Source organism: Ctenocephalides felis, unplaced genomic scaffold (assembly GCF_003426905.1).
Source record: "Ctenocephalides felis isolate EL2017-DRISC unplaced genomic scaffold, ASM342690v1 CF-g0.4_SCAFFOLD_01492, whole genome shotgun sequence".
Taxonomy (NCBI): Eukaryota; Metazoa; Arthropoda; class Insecta; order Siphonaptera; family Pulicidae; genus Ctenocephalides; species Ctenocephalides felis.
In genome coordinates, this window is record NW_020537646.1 from 21,133,804 (window position 1) to 21,152,817 (window position 19,014).

At 32.0% G+C, this 19,014-nt stretch overlaps 1 pseudogene; it reads left to right on the top strand.

Annotated features, from left to right (window-relative positions):
* Positions 1-13,537, top strand: part of LOC113371009 — a 20,543-nt pseudogene extending 7,006 nt beyond the window's left edge.
* The last annotated feature ends 5,477 nt before the right edge of the window (positions 13,538-19,014 follow it).

Consider the following 19,014-nt stretch of genomic DNA (forward strand, 5'->3'; position numbering starts at 1 on the left):
CTGTATGATTTTTACTTCAATTTCAAAAATCAATTTACTACAAAATATTAGTACTCTATTTATTTTCTATTTCCCAACAGCGCAAATACATCATAATCTGCGCAATTTATCCCTCACATCTCTCGTGCCCCAAGATGACAAACCCGATTGAATTACATATTTAAATCTCTCTTAGAGACGCCTCAAGCTCACTCTCATTTCAAATGAGAGGCAGTTTATTTCTTCCGGATTTCATCGGATCATACACGTCTTTAGTAGTTTTCTTGCTTGTATTACTTCTGCGGACGTCATCAGATCCGAATAAAATTCTTGATGTGGGGTTTAATAGGAAATTTGCCATGTTTGCGTATACCGCCTATAGACACAAGGCTGGTACACCTCTTAATGTACTCTAGACAAAGATTTTAATGTTTGATTTTTAAATGACAATTAAAAATCAAACTAGTGGGGTGCATGGCATCGCGCCTTAAGGCAAATTGCTGATACTTTCCGTACCTTAATTAAAAATGTTGAACCCAAAAAAATTACACAAAATGTGTACACATTATTAAAATATCTATAAAATACCGATAATTTGATGTATATATATCCAATAAATATTTTTGACCGCCAATGACACTTTTTAACTTATTTTATTGAGAGCCTATAACCACTAGACCTGCCTTCCCAAAAATTTAATCAGTTTTCTCATCTTTATCAATACAGTAAAATGTTTTTTTGAATTTTACATAGTTACCGTTGTTTTTTTGGCACTTTTTGCCCCGTATCTTTCGGAACAGCTAGACCTGCTTTCGACAAAAACTATCAGCACGTACTCCTTATCAATACGATCGAAGTTTTTTTGAATTTTCAATCGGTTGATCGGTTTCCCGAAATCGTCAACGAAAATTTGTATCCGTACACAACACACACCATAAACTTTTTCTACACACCATCCATTTTTTCTAAGGTATGCCAAAATGTTTAAAAACCTTTGTGAATGTAAAGATATATAAAATTTTCATCATTTCGATTTTTTGCGATTACTATACTTACCCTACGGGAAGTTAATATAAATGTGTTTTAACTTTTATTAATATTTTTCATTATGGTAAAAAGAGGTTCATCACGGATATCTCAAAAACAAGTAAAGTTAGGAATTTTAAACAATAATATTGAAAGTAGTAGGGAAAAAATGTGTATTAGCTATCGTCTTAAATCATGCAATGTTGCTATCAGGAGATAAACAGTCATGTTGAAAAATCTAGAATATAAGTATTTTTTTTCGTAGTTAGTTTTTTTGAGCACTGTTTTTTAGTATATGAAATCTTGATATAATTTTTTAATTTCCGTTATTTAATTTGTTTCAAGATGATAATTTTCAATTAGATTCTACAGATGTTTTATATAATTTTTATACTATAATAGTTTACATGTGGGTGGGGTGAATAATATGAACTACTGTATACAATTTTTGATAGAGCATTTTACATCGTATTAACTTTAAAGGCCTAACTTCCATGGCTAAAACTTGTTTAGTTATTGAAAATCTTGATATAATTTTTTGAATTTACATTATTTATTGTTTTATAAGATGATAATTTTTCAGATAGATTTAACATGTTTTTAAATATTCTCTATATTATTACCTGTGGGTGGGATAAATAATATGAACTAACTGAATCTTTACCCTGGAAAGATGTACAAATATAAAACAAATAGTAAATAAAAATGTAAATTCAGTTAAAACTAATTTAAAATAATTTAAATTAAGTAAATATGTATGCAGTTATGAGGAGACCAACTCTTGATGGAGCACCGTTTTAACTTTTAAGGACTAGCTCCAATGATTAAACGTTAGAATATTAATGTCGTCGTACGACTATTTAATAAAGAACTAGTAATTTTACATAATTATTTTATTCGGAGATTTGGCCTCTGGATATTGATAACATGATAACAAAATTCAAATCTCTATTTAATGCAGTAAAGTTTTCAAAAAATGTTTTCAGTATTATAAGGTAATAATAATTATTTGTTTTTTTTTAAATTATTATTTATTATTTATCAACATTATGTTCATTTTCAAATCACTAAACACGTTATTGTTTGGTTGTATTATAATTTGAAGTGTATTACGATAAGTGAATACGATACATATTTTACAATCAAATAATTACTATTATAAGACGTTCGATCTTTTACAAGAGCACTGGCCCTCGTTTTTTTATAATCATTCAGAGTATGGTCCTTTCGGCATTATTTCGAATGATATGCACGTTTGGGCAATTCGGATTCAGATTTGCGTTACGGTCCTAGTGAGTTGAATGACGCTCTGCCAGCTGCCGACTGGTCAGCAGCGGGTCAGGGATTACTGTATCAGGCTACATTAAAGTTAAGCAGGCCATATAAATGATGCTTCAGGACTGGTTAGACGTACGCAATATTTTACATAGCACTATTGGAGAGTGATATATGAACAGTCACATTTCAAGCAGCATTATATTCTGAATTTATGGATTTTGATAAGATTTATGAAACTATAAGGTAATAAATTTTATTATATATGCATATTTGAGTGCATATTATAATATATTGATTATATGTGATATATAATTACATATAATATATCTCATATAATATATCATATAATATAATCTCAATAGCATTTTTAATTTCAACAACAAATGTAACTGATCATAAAAACTTTTATAAGGAAAACATACTGAATATTATAATTGAAACTGAAAACAATAAACATGTTATAGCATTTATATATTCTACTATATATATTTATATTTACGTGAGATCAAAATGAACTGATACTGAAAAAATTTCCTATAATAACCTAAAAAATATAACCCAGTTGGAAATGTTTGATTTTTTAATGTGCTTGTTTAGTGTGTGTCCTTCTGTATAATTAAATTCATTATGTTTTCGAAGCTGATTCAACGTCGAACAAAGATATTACTATATATATATATATATATATATATATATATATATATATATATTTGAATAGTCTTGAATTTGATGTTGATATATATGTTTAATTTGAGTTTAATATTCGGGCGTAACATCAATAAAAATAGTATGAGTTTTTTTAAAAAATTTATTTATTTAAAATCCATACGTTTCGGCTAGCATCTTAGCCATCATTCAGTGGTAATCAAGTTAAAATTTTGTATCCTAATATAGCATATGAAACCATTATTAATCCATGGTATGAGTATGTGCACATTGATAAGATATGTATTTTTTAACACAAACATCACAAATGGTAAAACACACTAATAATCATGATAACTTGACAAGTTGTCGAAACTATGTATTTACTCTTCGGAGTTTAGGATATAAATTTAGATTTCTATCCTAAACTCCGAAGAGTAAATACATAGTTTCGACAACTTGTCAAGTTATCATGATTATTAGTGTGTTTTACCATTTGTGATGTTTGTGTTAAAAAATACATATCTTATCAATGTGCACATACTCATACCATGGATTAATAATGGTTTCATATGCTATATTAGGATACAAAATTTTAACTTGATTACCACTGAATGATGGCTAAGATGCTAGCCGAAACGTATGGATTTTAAATAAATAAATTTTTTAAAAAAACTCATACTATTTTTATTGATGTTACGCCCGAATATTAAACTCAAATTAAACATATATATATATATATATATATATATATATATACTAGCTGACCCGGCAAACGTTGTTTTGCTAAATAAGGTATATGCTAGACAATTTCTAGAGAATCAAGAATCGTATAATTCAATCGGAGTCCGAATAACTGGAAAAATGTTATTCGACAAAAGGTCCATTTGATCGATACCAAATTTAGGTTCTGAATTTAAATAACATTCCGGAATAATCCGAAGTCCGGATAATCCGAAGTCCGGATAATCCGAAGTCCGGATAATCGGAAGTCCGGATAATCGGAAGTCCGGATAATCGGATGTCCGGATAATCGGATGTCCGGATAATCGGATGTCCGGATAATCGGATGTCCGGATAATCGGATGTCCGGATAATCGGATGTCCGGATAATCGGTGTCCGGATAATCGGATGTCCGGATAATTGGATGTCCGGATAATCGGATGTCCGGATAATCGGATGTCCGGATAATCGGATGTCCGGATAATCGGATGTCCGGATAATCGGATGTCCGATAATCGGATGTCCGATAATCGGAGGTCCGGATAATCGGTTGTCCGGATAATCGGTTGTCCGGATAATCGGTTGTCCGGATAATCGGATGTCCGGATAATCGGATGTCCGGATAATCGGGTGTCCGGATAATCGGATGTCCGGATAATTGGATGTCCGGATAATCGGATGTCCGGATAATCGGATGTCCGGATAATCGGATGTCCGGATAATCGGATGTCCGGATAATCGGATGTCCGGATAATCGGATGTCCGGATAATCGGATGTCCGGATAATCGGATGTCCGGATAATTGGATGTCCGGATAATCGGATGTCCGGATAATCGGATGTCCGGATAATCGGATGTCCGATAATCGGACAAAAGGTCATTTGATCGATACCAAATTTATGTTCTGAATTTAAATAACATTCCGGATAATCCGAAGTCCGGATAATCGGAAGTCCGGATAATCGGAAGTCCGGATAATCGGATGTCCGGATAATCGGTTGTCCGGATAATCGGTTGTCCGGATAATCGGTTGTCCGGATAATCGGTTGTCCGGATATTCGGTTGTCCGGATAATCGTTGTCCGGATAATCGGCGGTCGTCGATAATCGGATGTCCGGATAATCGGATGTCCGGATAATCGGATGTCCGGATAATCGGTTGTCCGGATAATCGGATGTCCGGATAATCGGATGTCCGGATAATCGGATGTCCGGATAATCGGTGTCCGGATAATCGGATGTCCGGATAATCGGATGTCCGGATAATCGGATGTCCGGATAATCGGATGTCCGGATAATCGGATGTCCGGATAATCGGATGTCCGGATAATCGGATGTCCCGGATAATCGGATGTCCGGATAATCGGTGGTGTCCGGATAATCGGATGTCCGGATAATCGGATGTCCGGATAATCGGATGTCCCGATAATCGGATGTCCGGATAATCGGATGTCCGGATAATCGGATGTCCGGATAATCGGATGTCCGGATAATCGGTTGTCCGGATAATCGGTTGTCCGGATAATCGGATGTCCGGATAATCGGATGTCCGGATAATCGGTTGTCCGGATAATCGGTTGTCCGGATAATCGGATGTCCGGATAATCGGATGTCGGATAATCGGATGTCCGGATAATCGGATGTCCGGATAATCGGATGTCGGATAATCGGATGTCCGGATAATCGGTTGTCGGATATTGGATGTCCGGATAATCGGATGTCCGGATAATCGGATGTCCGGATAATCGGATGTCCGGATAATCGATGTCCGGATAATCGGATGTCCGGATAATCGGTTGTCCGGATAATCGGATGTCCGGATAATCGATGTCCGGATAATCGGATGTCCGGATAATCGGATGTCCGGATAATCGGTTGTCCGGATAATCGGTTGTCCGGATAATCGATTCCGGATAATCGGATGTCCGGATAATCGTTGTCCGGATAATCGGTTGTCCGGATAATCGGATGTCCGTAATCGGATTGCGGATAATCGGATGTCCGGATAATCGGATGTCCGGATAATCGGATGTCCGGATAATCGGATGTCCGGATAATCGGATGTCCGGATAATCGGTTGTCCGGATAATCGGTGTCCGGATAATCGGATGTCCGGATAATCGGATGTCCGGATAATCGGATGTCCGGATAATCGGATGTCCGGATAATCGGATGTCCGGATAATCGTTGTCCGGATAATCGGTTCCGGATAATCAGATGTCCCGGATAATCGGATGTCCGGATAATCGGATGTCCGGATAATCGGTTGTCCGGATAATCGGATGTCCGGATAATCGGATGTCCGGATAATCGGTTGTCCGGATAATCGGTTGTCCGGATAATCAGATGTCCGGATAATCGGTTGTCCGGATAATCGGTTGTCCGGATAATTGGTTGTCCGGATAATTGGATGTCCGGATAATCGGATGTCCGGATAATCGAATGTCCGGATAATCGGTTGTCCGGATAATCGGATGTCCGGATAATCGAATGTCCGGATAATCGGATGTCCGGATAATCGGATGTCCGGATAATCGGTTGTCCGGATAATCGGTTGTCCGAATAATCAGATGTCCGGATAATCGGATGTCCGGATAATCGGATGTCCGGATAATCGGTTGTCCGGATAATCGGTTGTCCGGATAATCAGATGTCCGGATAATCGGTTGTCCGGATAATCGGTTGTCCGGATAATTGGTTGTCCGGATAATTGGATGTCCGGATAATCGGATGTCCGGATAATCGAATGTCCGGATAATCGGTGTCCGGATAATCGGATGTCCGGATAATCGAATGTCCGGATAATCGGATGTCCGGATAATCGGATGTCCGGATAATCGGATGTCCGGATAATCGGTTGTCCGGATAATCGGTTGTCCGGATAATCGGATGTCCGGATAATCGGTTGTCCGGATAATCGGATGTCCGGATAATCGGTTGTCCGGATAATCGGATGTCCGGATAATCGGTTGTCCGGATAATCGGTTGTCCGGATAATCGGTTGTCCGGATAATCGGATGTCCGGATAATCGGATGTCCGGATAATCGGATGTCCGGATAATCGGATGTCCAGATAATCGGTTGTCCGGATAATCGGATGTCCGGATAATCGGATGTCGGATAATCGGATGTCCGGATAATCGGATGTCCGGATAATCGAATGTCCGGATAGTCGGTTGTCCGGATAATCGGTTGTCCGGATAATCGGATGTCCGGATACCCGGTTGTCCGGATAATCGGATGTCCGGATAATCGGATGTCCGGATAATCGGATGTCCGGATAATCGGATGTCCGGATAATCGGATGTCCGGATAATCGGATGTCCGGATAATCGGATGTCCGGATAATCGGATGTCCGGATAATCGGATGTCCGGATAATCGGATGTCCGGATAATCGGATGTCCGGATAACCGGATGTCCGGATAATCGGATGTCCGGATAACCGGATGTCCGGATAATCGGATGTCCGGATAATCGGATGTCCGAATTCCGGATAATCCGAATTCCGGATAATCCGAATTCCGGATAATCTGAATTCCGGATAATCGGATGTCCGGATAATCCGAAGCCTATATATTTTTTTAACTTCCCGTAGGGCAAGTTATAGTAATCGCAAAAAAATCAAAAATGAAATTTTTTTATATCTTTACGTTTCAAAGGTTTCTGAACATTTTGAATATTCTATATATGTAGAGCAGGGCGAGGCACAAAAGTCCAATTTGACTTTGAGCAAATGTAAACTATATTGTGAAAACCATAACAATTATATCACAGCAAATAACACATATCAAACGAACAATTATCTGAGTTCAATAAACTGCCTTCTACTTCATCATTGTAGAAATGTGCTTTTTTGCCGTCTTTCAAAAATTTGTTATCTAGACCTTTTTACCCTGTAGGCGGGGTAACTTGAAACGGGCAGGTGGCAAAAAGATTTAAATAATATAGTTTAAAATAGTTTCAAAGGTATTTTACAAAATAATTACATTTTTAACTAATGCTTAAAAACTACCAACGGAAGAAAATACTTTTATTATGGATTCTCAAGGATTACCGTTTATCTCCGCCATTTCAAAGATTACCGTTTTCAAATCAAGCTGGTAGCTGGCTATACATCTTTTCTCCTCTACTTTCAAATATTGTTGTTAAACAATGCTTAACTTTACTGATTTTTGACAAATCGGTGGTTGGCCTTTTTAACCCCGGACCTTCATATATTACTATCTATTCTGCGATAAATTCTGTGAAATTATAACTGGAAAAATGTTATTTGACAAAAGGTCCATTTGATCGATACCAAATTTAGGTTCTGAATTTAAATAACATAAATAAAAAATAATATAACCTAGAAAATGTTTTATAAATACCAATGAGCATATAATTATACAAATAAGATCTTTCAGAGCACCGTGTTTGAGAAAAATATGCCAAAAATGCATTTTCATATTAACATATCAAAAAAGTTTATATTTTGAGTCTCTAGTAACACTTGGGGCCCGTTTACTAACGTTTTTGTATATAAATAAAACTACAAACAAAACTACTTACTACAAATTTATCACAAAAAAATAATATTCGCGTAAAACATCCTATTAAACATAATTGAACATCATCTGTCAAAAGCGTTTGACATTTCATGAAATTGCCACCGTCCATTGTTCTATTTAAATTACGCTTCTACAAAAATTTTCAAATTTAAAATGTAAAGTTTCTACGCGGATTTGAAATAATTTCTTACCTTTTGGACATTCTCTGGATTAGCACGAATTTTTCAAGACTAAGACTGGCCCAATCGATTCAGCCGTTTTCGAGTTTTATTCGGACATTTGAAAGAGAGCTCCATTTTTATATATAAGATATATATATATATACTTTTCATTAAAATGTAAGCGGAATAAATACATGAAATTGTTTTTTTGTATCTTTTCTATTTTCAATAATTGTACTCAAATTTAGTATATTTTTAACTTCCCATAAGGTAGTTATAGTAATGGGCCGAACATCGAAAATGAAAATTTTTGCATTTCTCGACGTTTTGAAGGGTTCTAAACATTTTGGCATACCTCAGAAAAAATGGATGCGTGTGTGTGTGTTTTGTATGTCCGCATTTTTTTGTTCACGTTAGATGTGCTGATTAGTTTTTGGCAAAGGCAGGCCCAGCAGTTATGTTATTGGGAGAAGTGGTTCTTAGTTTATGGCAAAGGCAGCCCAGCCATTTCGAAGATACATAGCTAAACGTGCAAAAAATGGCAGTTTTTGAGAGAACTAAGCGTCCTATTTAAATGATTCAAAGAACTTTCTGTTGTGTTGACGAAATAATTGATTTTGGAACAAAACATTTTTTCATTTCAATTTTTAATTTTTTTTAAATTTCGAAAATAATTGCGATTTCAATTTTAATTCTGGTTAAAGTTCTAAAGCTCACTTATATACTTTAAGTGAATAATTTCATTTTTGTAATTTAGTTTATATATTTTTTGAAAATATTGGACAATGTTACAGTATTTAGTAACCTATTTGAAAACATTTAATATTTTCTCGAACAATTCGTTACGGTACGGAAAGCTCCAGCAATTTGCCTTAAAGCACGATGCCATACACCACTAGTTTTTAATTTTTTGTTTAGTGTTTCTTTTCTGTGCAGCATAATTAAATTAATTGTGTTTTTGAAACTATAAGTTTAAAGTAAATGATCTGTCTTATTTTAAGGTGAATAATCAAATAATAAGTTTCAACGTCGAACATCAAAAATCAAATTCATATATATATATATATATATATATATATATATATATATATATACAGTCTATTTTTAATATTTGTACCTAAATTTAGTATATTTATTTAATCAAATGGTGAAACAAAATGCGAACCCATACATAGAGTTTTTCATGAAAAGCCTTGTTTTTCTAATGTGATTCAGTAATATTTATAGTGGAATTGTCACTCCAGATATTTTTATGTATATATTTTTCCCATTATCGTACTTGTTCATATAAACAATAGTTTGTACTCATACATGAAATTTGATATTATTTTATTTCAACCGAGTAAATTTTTATATATTCACGTTGATATACGATATTAGTATATATATAAATAAAATTACTTACATTCGCTGAATACAGTAAATATTTTGTGCAAATTTAATAATTTTATCATATTTGTTTAAATTTAACTCATATTGTGAAAGAAAACATCTATTCTGATGATAAATTTATATAAAGCATCATAAATAACTCACAAAATTAAATATAAAAAAATTACATTATGATTCTTATTGAAATTTATATAATTTTATTTTTTAAACATTGAGTGCATAATCCTTTTCTGTTGAATTTGAAAAAAAGCAACTACGACTGCTCGTTATGTAAAATATACTAATAAAGTTATTACCATTCAATTTACCTGTAAGTACATGTAGGATCACCGCGTATTGCACTATATTGATCATTAAAAATTAAATTAGATTATCCCATATTATGGGTGACATTATCAATTATAATTCCGTTCGCATTGGCGTTATATTTACTACGGAAGCGATGTATATATATATATATATATATATATATATATATATATATATATATATATCGATCAATATCACATGTGAGAGCATATTACGTGAATTGTCGAGTGTGTCACATCATTTGAACCGCGCTCGACTTACATATTCTGTCATCGTACCGAGAAATTCATTTCCCCACTGGAATACTAAATCACTTCTAGGATCAATTGCTTGTTAGGCACCTTGTCTTCAAATATAAGGTAGAGAATGTAACATTAGGATAAAATATGTTCAATTAACTATTCCATTTGAATTATAAGGTGAGGTTAAGTTAGGTAGGGCACAAAGGTCCAATTTGACTTTGGGCAGTTATATTGTAAAAAGCAATCATATTATATCACAACACAACAAATAACACATATCAAGCAAACAATTATCTGACTATGTTTAGTAAAACTCCCAGATTCCAAATTCATCATTATAAATATTTGTTTTTTTCTGTTTTTGAAAAATGTATTATCTGGTCCTTCTTACCCCTTCGGCGTGGTAAGGTGAGACGCCCAGGGGGCAAACAGGTCAAATATTTTATTTTTAAATTTAAAGGGCTTTTATGAAATAAAAGATGCAATATTCAATCAATACAAAATATGGGTGCATTTTTTACAGAGATAACACTGTAATTAACCTTGATTTAGTATTTTATCAGAAATATTCGTCAGCCATTTGGGACTATTTATTTAATGTTTTTCTTGCAAAATTTCATATTTCAACCTAATTTTTTTATTTTCTAATTTTTATTTTTTACACCTTCGCCAGAGTGAAGATTTAGTTGGTCGCTTTTACCCCACGCAGGTGCAAGCTTTCTTAGAGATTATATGAAAAAAACTATTGAATCTAAATTAATATAATATTGAAATCAACAATAAATTTTATAAAACATTTAAATAACGAATACTTAAAAGTTATATTAAGGTCTGGTAAACTAAGCAACAGTGGTCACAATCAAAACAAATAACAACGCAAGAAAATATATATAAAAATACTTTTGTTATGGATTTTTTAGTAAGAATCAAGGTGATAGCTGGCTTTTGCCTTTTACTTTCAAATATTGTTGTTAAAAAATTCTTAACTTTACTGATCTCTGAGATATCGGTGGTGGATTTTTTGATCCGCGGACCTTTAAGCCCGCTCTACCCTACATGAAAAATAGGTAGTGTATTTGCTTTTTACAAATAATTCTCTAATTAGATGCAGTCATTAAAGATAATAGGTTTCTGAAAAACACTAAACTATGGGATGCAATAATAAATCATTATAGAACTCATTATAAATCATTATATAACTAATTTTATGAAAAAATTATGAAAAAAATTAATTTTTTTTTTATTCAATTTAAAAAAATCTTATTATTTATTTTTGATATTTTGAAATTTGTAGGTTTTTTATTAATTTTTTATAATATGTACTATAAATTAAAAAAAAAACTTGCATACAATATTTTACGTTTATGAATATCAATATATATTAAGCCTTTCATTCCAAATAGTTCATTAAATTATAACCTCATGCGTAATTTTAATAAATTTTGTAAATTTTATCCATATCATTACATTGCTGAATAAACTAAACTGGGTTTCTTCCTTTTTCATATGAAATATTAGAAACGAATAACCATAAATGTGTTAAAGTTGGTGGAAGGCACGAATAGCTTCAAATTCAGAACTCGTTTATGTGATAGTTTAAGTAATCTAAGAGTCGACGAAAGCTGAACTTTTTTGATATAGCAAAATATAAAGTACCGTAAAAATTTGCTTAGAATATAAAAACGTTTTTACTATTACACATTTGGTACATCATATAGTACAGAAAAAAAATTGCATAAACCTAACTTTATTAGATAATTTAGGAAAATGGAATTTGGAAAATACTATTTTTTATGTCACACATACACAGGGCCGGATTTAGAAATTTGGCGCCTTAGGGCACTGACAAAAATGCCACCCTATCCCTGAAATTTTACTTGAATTGTTTTTATATATTATTCCCGTACCAAAAATAAAAATTAAATTTTCTTGAAATTTTTCGGAGCGCGATTGCTTTGAAAAAAAATCATAGTTTTCAAATCAAATTTTAATATAGATATAAAAAAGAAGTATTTTAAAGGGCTTTTTTTTCATTTTTCGAAAAATTTTAAAGCTTTTTATAAAATGTAATTTTCAGTACGAGAAGTTCCAGTAATTTGCAGTAATTAATGGAACAATGCCATGCGTCACTAGACTTTAATTTTTTTTTGGCGCTTAAAAGTGCACAAATTTGTCGTCTCAAGAAGGCTCGAGATCTGAAGAACATATTTTTCTTACACTTTCAGCTTGTTTACGGAACTTTATATTAGCCAAATTGCCAAATTTGATAATAACTTATTAACCAATTTGATAATTTTCGTTCGGAAATTAAGGCAAAGCAAAATAATACATTTTAATAATCGGCTATTTAAACCCAAATTTTGCATTACAATCGTATTATGCTTTATATAAATTAACAAAAGTTAATTATATTTCTTGTAATAAAAACTGTTATTAAAAACAATTAGTTAATTACATTGTATAGCATTTTTTTCTCACTATCCAAATTTTGCCGTCCCCGAAAATCTGCCGCCCTGGGCAGTAGCTTCGACTGCCCCTACTGTAAATCCAGCACTGCACATACATGAATGGTATTTGATGTATTAGATGTATAAAATGTACAATTCACCATTTTTAAAGACAACAAACAACCAATATACATAAACAATGAGAAAATGTTTAAATTATTATGGTTCTTTCTTTAAAGTTCTAAATTCTAAATTCTTTAATAGAATGTGGTCTTCTTGCAAATTGCATAAGTCTGACATATATTTTTGACATCGATCATACAGAACTTCATGGTACATATGACTGATATGGCAATTAACATGTTAAATTACGAACAATGAAGTAGTTTATAAATCAAATAACAATGAGCTAAGATTCTGCTGCTAATCCACTAATTTTAGAGATAGAATAATGATTAAAAATATTATCAAATTTTCTCCGGCTCCTTCACTAAATGTTTATATTTGTCACACCCTTGTCGTTATGAAATGAAATCACCCCAGATTCCCCGATAGTCTTGCGGTTCCATAAAACATAGTTCGGTGGCCCAGGAGCCTAGACCCACACCAGACGGTTTTCCAGGAGTCATTATATGCACACGAGGCGCGGTCAATCACCTCACTTCGATCGCCGCGGCCGCCGCCGTCGCCGACGAAAGTGACTGAAATATATATCGCTATTTGGTTACAGCTTACATTTCCTTTCATTTTCTTTCAGTCGATGTCGAAGATATATTTGAAGTTTGAACAAATGTCTGGATTACTCGAGATGCGTTTTCGATTTCATTCCTTATATAGACTTTTTAGAGTTTCTTCGTCTGCGAAGCTTTACGACTTTGCTGACGATGTTTTGGTGGAATGGATAATATATCAGAATTTATTATGGATAGTGACTTATCTATATATATATATATATATATATATATATATATATATATATATATAACAAATGTATTCTGAGTGGATGATAGATATTAATTTGGAAATATAAACAAACAAAACTCTTTTTGCACTAATTTATTAAATAATAACTTTCATAAACGTTTCGAGACTAGGTTTGTCTCATCATCAGTGTGTTATAATTTGAAATTTAAAATATGGAAATCTAAATTAGAATTATGTGTTATCCGTTACAAGGCATTCGATATACTCAATGCTAATTTATATTTCCATATTTTAAATTTTAAATTATAATACACTGATGATGAGGCAAACCTAGTCTCGAAACGTTTGTGAAAATTATTATTTAAAAAATTAGTGCAGAAAAGAGTGTTGTTTGTTCATATTTCTAAATTAATTTATATATATATATATATATATATATATATATATATATAGAGAGAGAGAGAGAGAGAGAGAGAGAGAGAGGGTAGTGCGGGACACAAAGATTCAATTTGACTTTGAGCAATGCTATTTTGAATTAAACCAAACCAATGATATCATAACAAATAACACATATCAAATAAACAACCATCTGACCATGTTCAGTAGAACTTCCAGCTAACTCATCATTGTAGAAATGTGTTTTTTTCTGTTTTTCAAAATTTTGTCTTATGGATCTTGTCACCCTATACGCGGGGTATAATAGGGCGGCTAGGAGGCAAACAGGTCCAATATCTTATTTTTAATTTTTCTGGGATTTTGTGATATAATATACATTATTCAAGCAATGCAAAATATTAAATTACGAGTATATTTTTTACACAGATATAACACTGTATATAACTTTGATCTGGTATTTCGTCAGAAATATTCATCAGTAGCGTTGAAATTACTATTTATTTAATTTATTTCCTGAAAAATTCTCTTTTTTACATGAAATTTTAAAGTATAAGGATTAATTATCGTGCTTAAGCATATTTTACCTCAGGCACCTTAAATAGCCTTAATTTCGGTTTTCAATTTTCCTTTGAATTTTGTGTGATGATCAAATTAAATCATTAATATATTTTGATACATCAATGATAATATCAAGATTTTTTTTGATATTTTATATTTATTGGACATAAATTTTAATTCATTGCTTCATGCCGTTTTCTTAGTAAAATCATCGTAGATTCTCTAATCACTTAAGACATGTCATACAAATTTTTTGAAGGAAAAGTTTATAGATGAAATGTAAAAGGTAAATAAAACATCTTAAGTTTAAACCTAATCTAGGGCTATTTCATATTCACTCCACGTGAATATGAAAAATACATTTATATTAAGCTTTCTTGAATAATATTAACTTGATTTAATTTTTAATTACTATTATTTATTGTTTACACCATTGCCAGAGTAAAGGTTTAGTTTTTTTTACCCTATCCAAGTGCAAGCTTTATAGAGATGATTTAAAAAACTGTTGAATCTGTCTTAAAATAGCAATACATTATAATAATAACAATAATTTAATATAATAACATAATATTATTATAATATAATAATAATACATTTTATAAAACATTTAAATAATGTACACCTAAAAATTATATTCAGGCCTCGTAAACTAAACATCAGTGCTCACAACCAAAAAACTAACAACGAAAGAAAAGACTTCTGTTATGGATTTTCAAACATTGCCGTTTATCCCCTGAAGAAACGTCCTAAGAATCAAGGTGATGGCTGGTTATACATCTTTTTCACTCTGTTTTTAAATGTTGTTCCTAAGAAAATCTTACTTCACTTCTTTTTGAGATATCGGTGGTGGAACTCTTTACCTGCGCACCTTTAACTTTCCTACATTACTCAGTTGAATAAATACTTAATTTCATATTTTTTAATATAAAAATATTTATTCTGAATTTGAATATTTGTTTTTTACTGGGATCAATAGCCACAACGCTGTTAAAAATAATTCAAAATATAAAATGTTATACTTGCTTATAATTCGCCGATTTCTAACTGACTCTACTTTTCTAGTACAAAATAAAAGAGCATCGGAAAAGGAAAGGCCTGCTGTAACAAAACACGATCGAAACTTGCATTTCTGATTTATTCAGTTCGCGTGTTGTGGCGGCTTGTAATTACCGATCTATTAACCTGGTGCCAGTAACCTGCTGCCCTACATATACACACATGATTCGAACTGATGTAGTACAACGTGGATAATATACAAAGAACTATATAAGTTTACGAAACTACAGTGCATATAACGCAAAACTGAATATAATTTCTTTCCTTATATTTGACATACTTATGCCTAACTTTAAGCACTTTGGTACTTGATACGTGAAGCCCAAACATTCATGCAATATCATATACTACTTATAATATTATATAATATTACTTATTTAGTTATATACTTGAATTATATTTTTTTAGAAAATTATTCAATAGATTCTGACTGTTAGTAACATAATTTTTCTATACAAATATTTTGCTTTATTTGAAGAAATTTAAAAAAAAATTAAACTTTAATTTAATCTATGCTACATATTTTATCTGACTAAGGTATCCTATATTTGAATAGGATGTACCGTCAATAGGATTTTAGTATTCATAAAGTAGAAAAATTTAAATTTCAGCGCATGGTATGATCACAGGTGTCTCTCATCTTATTTTATATCATATTTTTACCAGTTTTATAGAATTTTTATATTTTTGCTTATTATTATTATTCTATGAAAATTATAATATGAAAATGAAGATGCTTATTGTAGTACCCACAATTTATGTTTTTTCAACATTATCTCTATTTAACGTGGTTACTTTGCTTCTTTTATGAACCACGTTTCTGTTTTTAATGCATTAAATATTTTATTAAATTTATATATTTCAAATATATTTATATATTTTAAATTTATATTAATTGAAGTTATATATTTTGCATAAGAGGAAAAAATTAAAATAGTATTTTTTTATTAACTTCTCGTAGGGTAAGTTTTTATATATCCTTTTATATATCTTCACGTTTCAAAGATTTTCGAACATTTTTGCATACCTTAGAAAAAATGGATGTATGTGTGTGTGTGTACGTGTGGGTGGTGTGCGGATACAAATTTTCGTCAACGATGTTGGGGACACTGATCAACCGATTTCGATAGTCAGAAACATTCGATTGTATTGATAAGGAGACGTGCTGATTAGTTTATAGCAAAGGCAGGTCTAGTCGTTTTGAAGATACGGGACAAAAAGAGCTAAAAACGGTAACTCATTTTTGATAGAACGGAGCGTCCGATTTTAATAATTCAGCCAGCGACGTGGCGCTTACGCGCTTCGATATCTCTATGCAGCTAAAACAGTGCGATTGCTTTGAAAAAACAGTTGAAAATTTTCAAAATATTTTAAAATAAATAAAATCCAATTCAAAGGGATTTTTAGAAACAATAGCTACATTATACAACCAATGCAAAATATAAATTTCATCGGTACATTTTTTGAAGAGGTAACACTGTATATAGCCTTGATCTAGTATTTTATCAAAAATATTTATCAGTAGAATTTATATAACTATTTATTTAATTTATCACTTGAAAAATAGCTTTTTTAACAAAATTTAATTTTTGTTGACTATTATTTATTGGTTTATATCATTGCCAGTGTAAAAGTTTAATTGGTTCGTTTACCTCACCCAAGTGTGAGCTTTTATACAGGTAATAGAAGGAAACATGTTGAATATATCTTAAAATTAACAATACATTTTATAAAACATTTAAGTAGCGTACACCTAAAATTTATAGTAAGGTCTATTAAACTAAACAACGGTGCTCAAATAAAGGTTTATTAAGGTCTATTAAGCTAAAACAGTGCGATTGCTTTGAAAAAACAGTTGAAAATTTTCAAAATATTTTAAAATAAATAAAATCCAAAAGTTCTTTTCCAAAAAAAGACAATCTTTTTTCAAAAATTTAAAATTTCTCAAAAATCAATTTTTTTTAAGTGTAAAAATGTAATTTTGAAAAAAAAAAATTTGGAACGGAAAGTTTCAGCAATTTGCCTTAAGGCACGATGCCATACACCACTAGTAATTTCTTCACATTTTGTCAATACTGTTAGAATCTAAGGCGCCATAATAGTTGAAGCCTGAATTTTTGTATTCTTCGCCAACCACCTTAAGTCATTACCATATAATTATAAAGTTAAGTCATTATACCTACAAAAATGTAAATTCTTCCTCGAGTTATTCGTCACATGATGCAATGCTCACGTATGCTAGACTTTTCTTGTAGCAAATAATAAATAAGGTCTCGTATAAGTCCGGGTTAATGCTCGTAGTTTCGTTTGTGGTAGAAGAAGTGTAGTATTATTATATCGAACGTAGTACTACAAGCGAATGGGACTTATAATTCATAGCGTGCTCCGATTTCAGTGAGTCACGCGATGCATTTCTCTATTTCTCGTACTGGTTTGTCCCCCCTGACAAATGTGTTCAAGATCCTGATAACAACGCAGCGGTAGGGTCCGCGATGTACATATCACGGGCGTCTTTTGTTTAGGGACTCTTTATAATTATTATTCGACGATCTTATCAAAACTATTAGAGAAAATAAAAACACTGTGCTTTTTAAGCATTAAAGTTTCGTAGGGGTTGATTCAGAACTATTCGTTAACTTTTAATCTACTTTTCAAGGGGATAATCAAAATTTGTTTACTAATTTATTTACATAGGCAAGTAGCTAATAAAAGGTTTATATGAAATACAAATGTTACTTAAATGTTAAGGGTGAAGATAAAAGTTGTACTTGAGTGTTATCCGTAAAATGGTAAATATTATTAGATCTTTTAACCAATTTTTAGTAGGGTCACCAATTGAACAAAAATGTCTATCCCTTAGCACGGACACTAAGTCGTCCCTTAGTGCCGGACAGTAAACATATTGGTATTTTTTGTGAGAATTTTTGTAATTTATTCCAAGTATTTAATTTTGTTCTGTATGAGTGCTAACGGTCACTACGTACCCCCATTCTTCGTATTTCCTAGTCAAAGAATAAAAATCTTATGATTAATGCTCCAGCTCAGAGCATCGGTGTGGCCCAGCCAAAAGGGGGATAAATAGGGATTTTTTGCAATATCTAGGAATATTCGTCAACGACACATGTGCAAACATTCCAAAGTGTGCCACTGTTTAAATCATATTTTTTATACCAAAGTTTGATTGATAGTATTAATTATTTTTAGCAAGATTGCGGTTTTAGTTTGATTTCTAACTTTGTATCTAACATGAATCGTAATTTAATATTCGTTAAATAATTTTTGATTTATTTATAAATAACCTTAGGTATCCGCCACTAGGGGACTTCCCC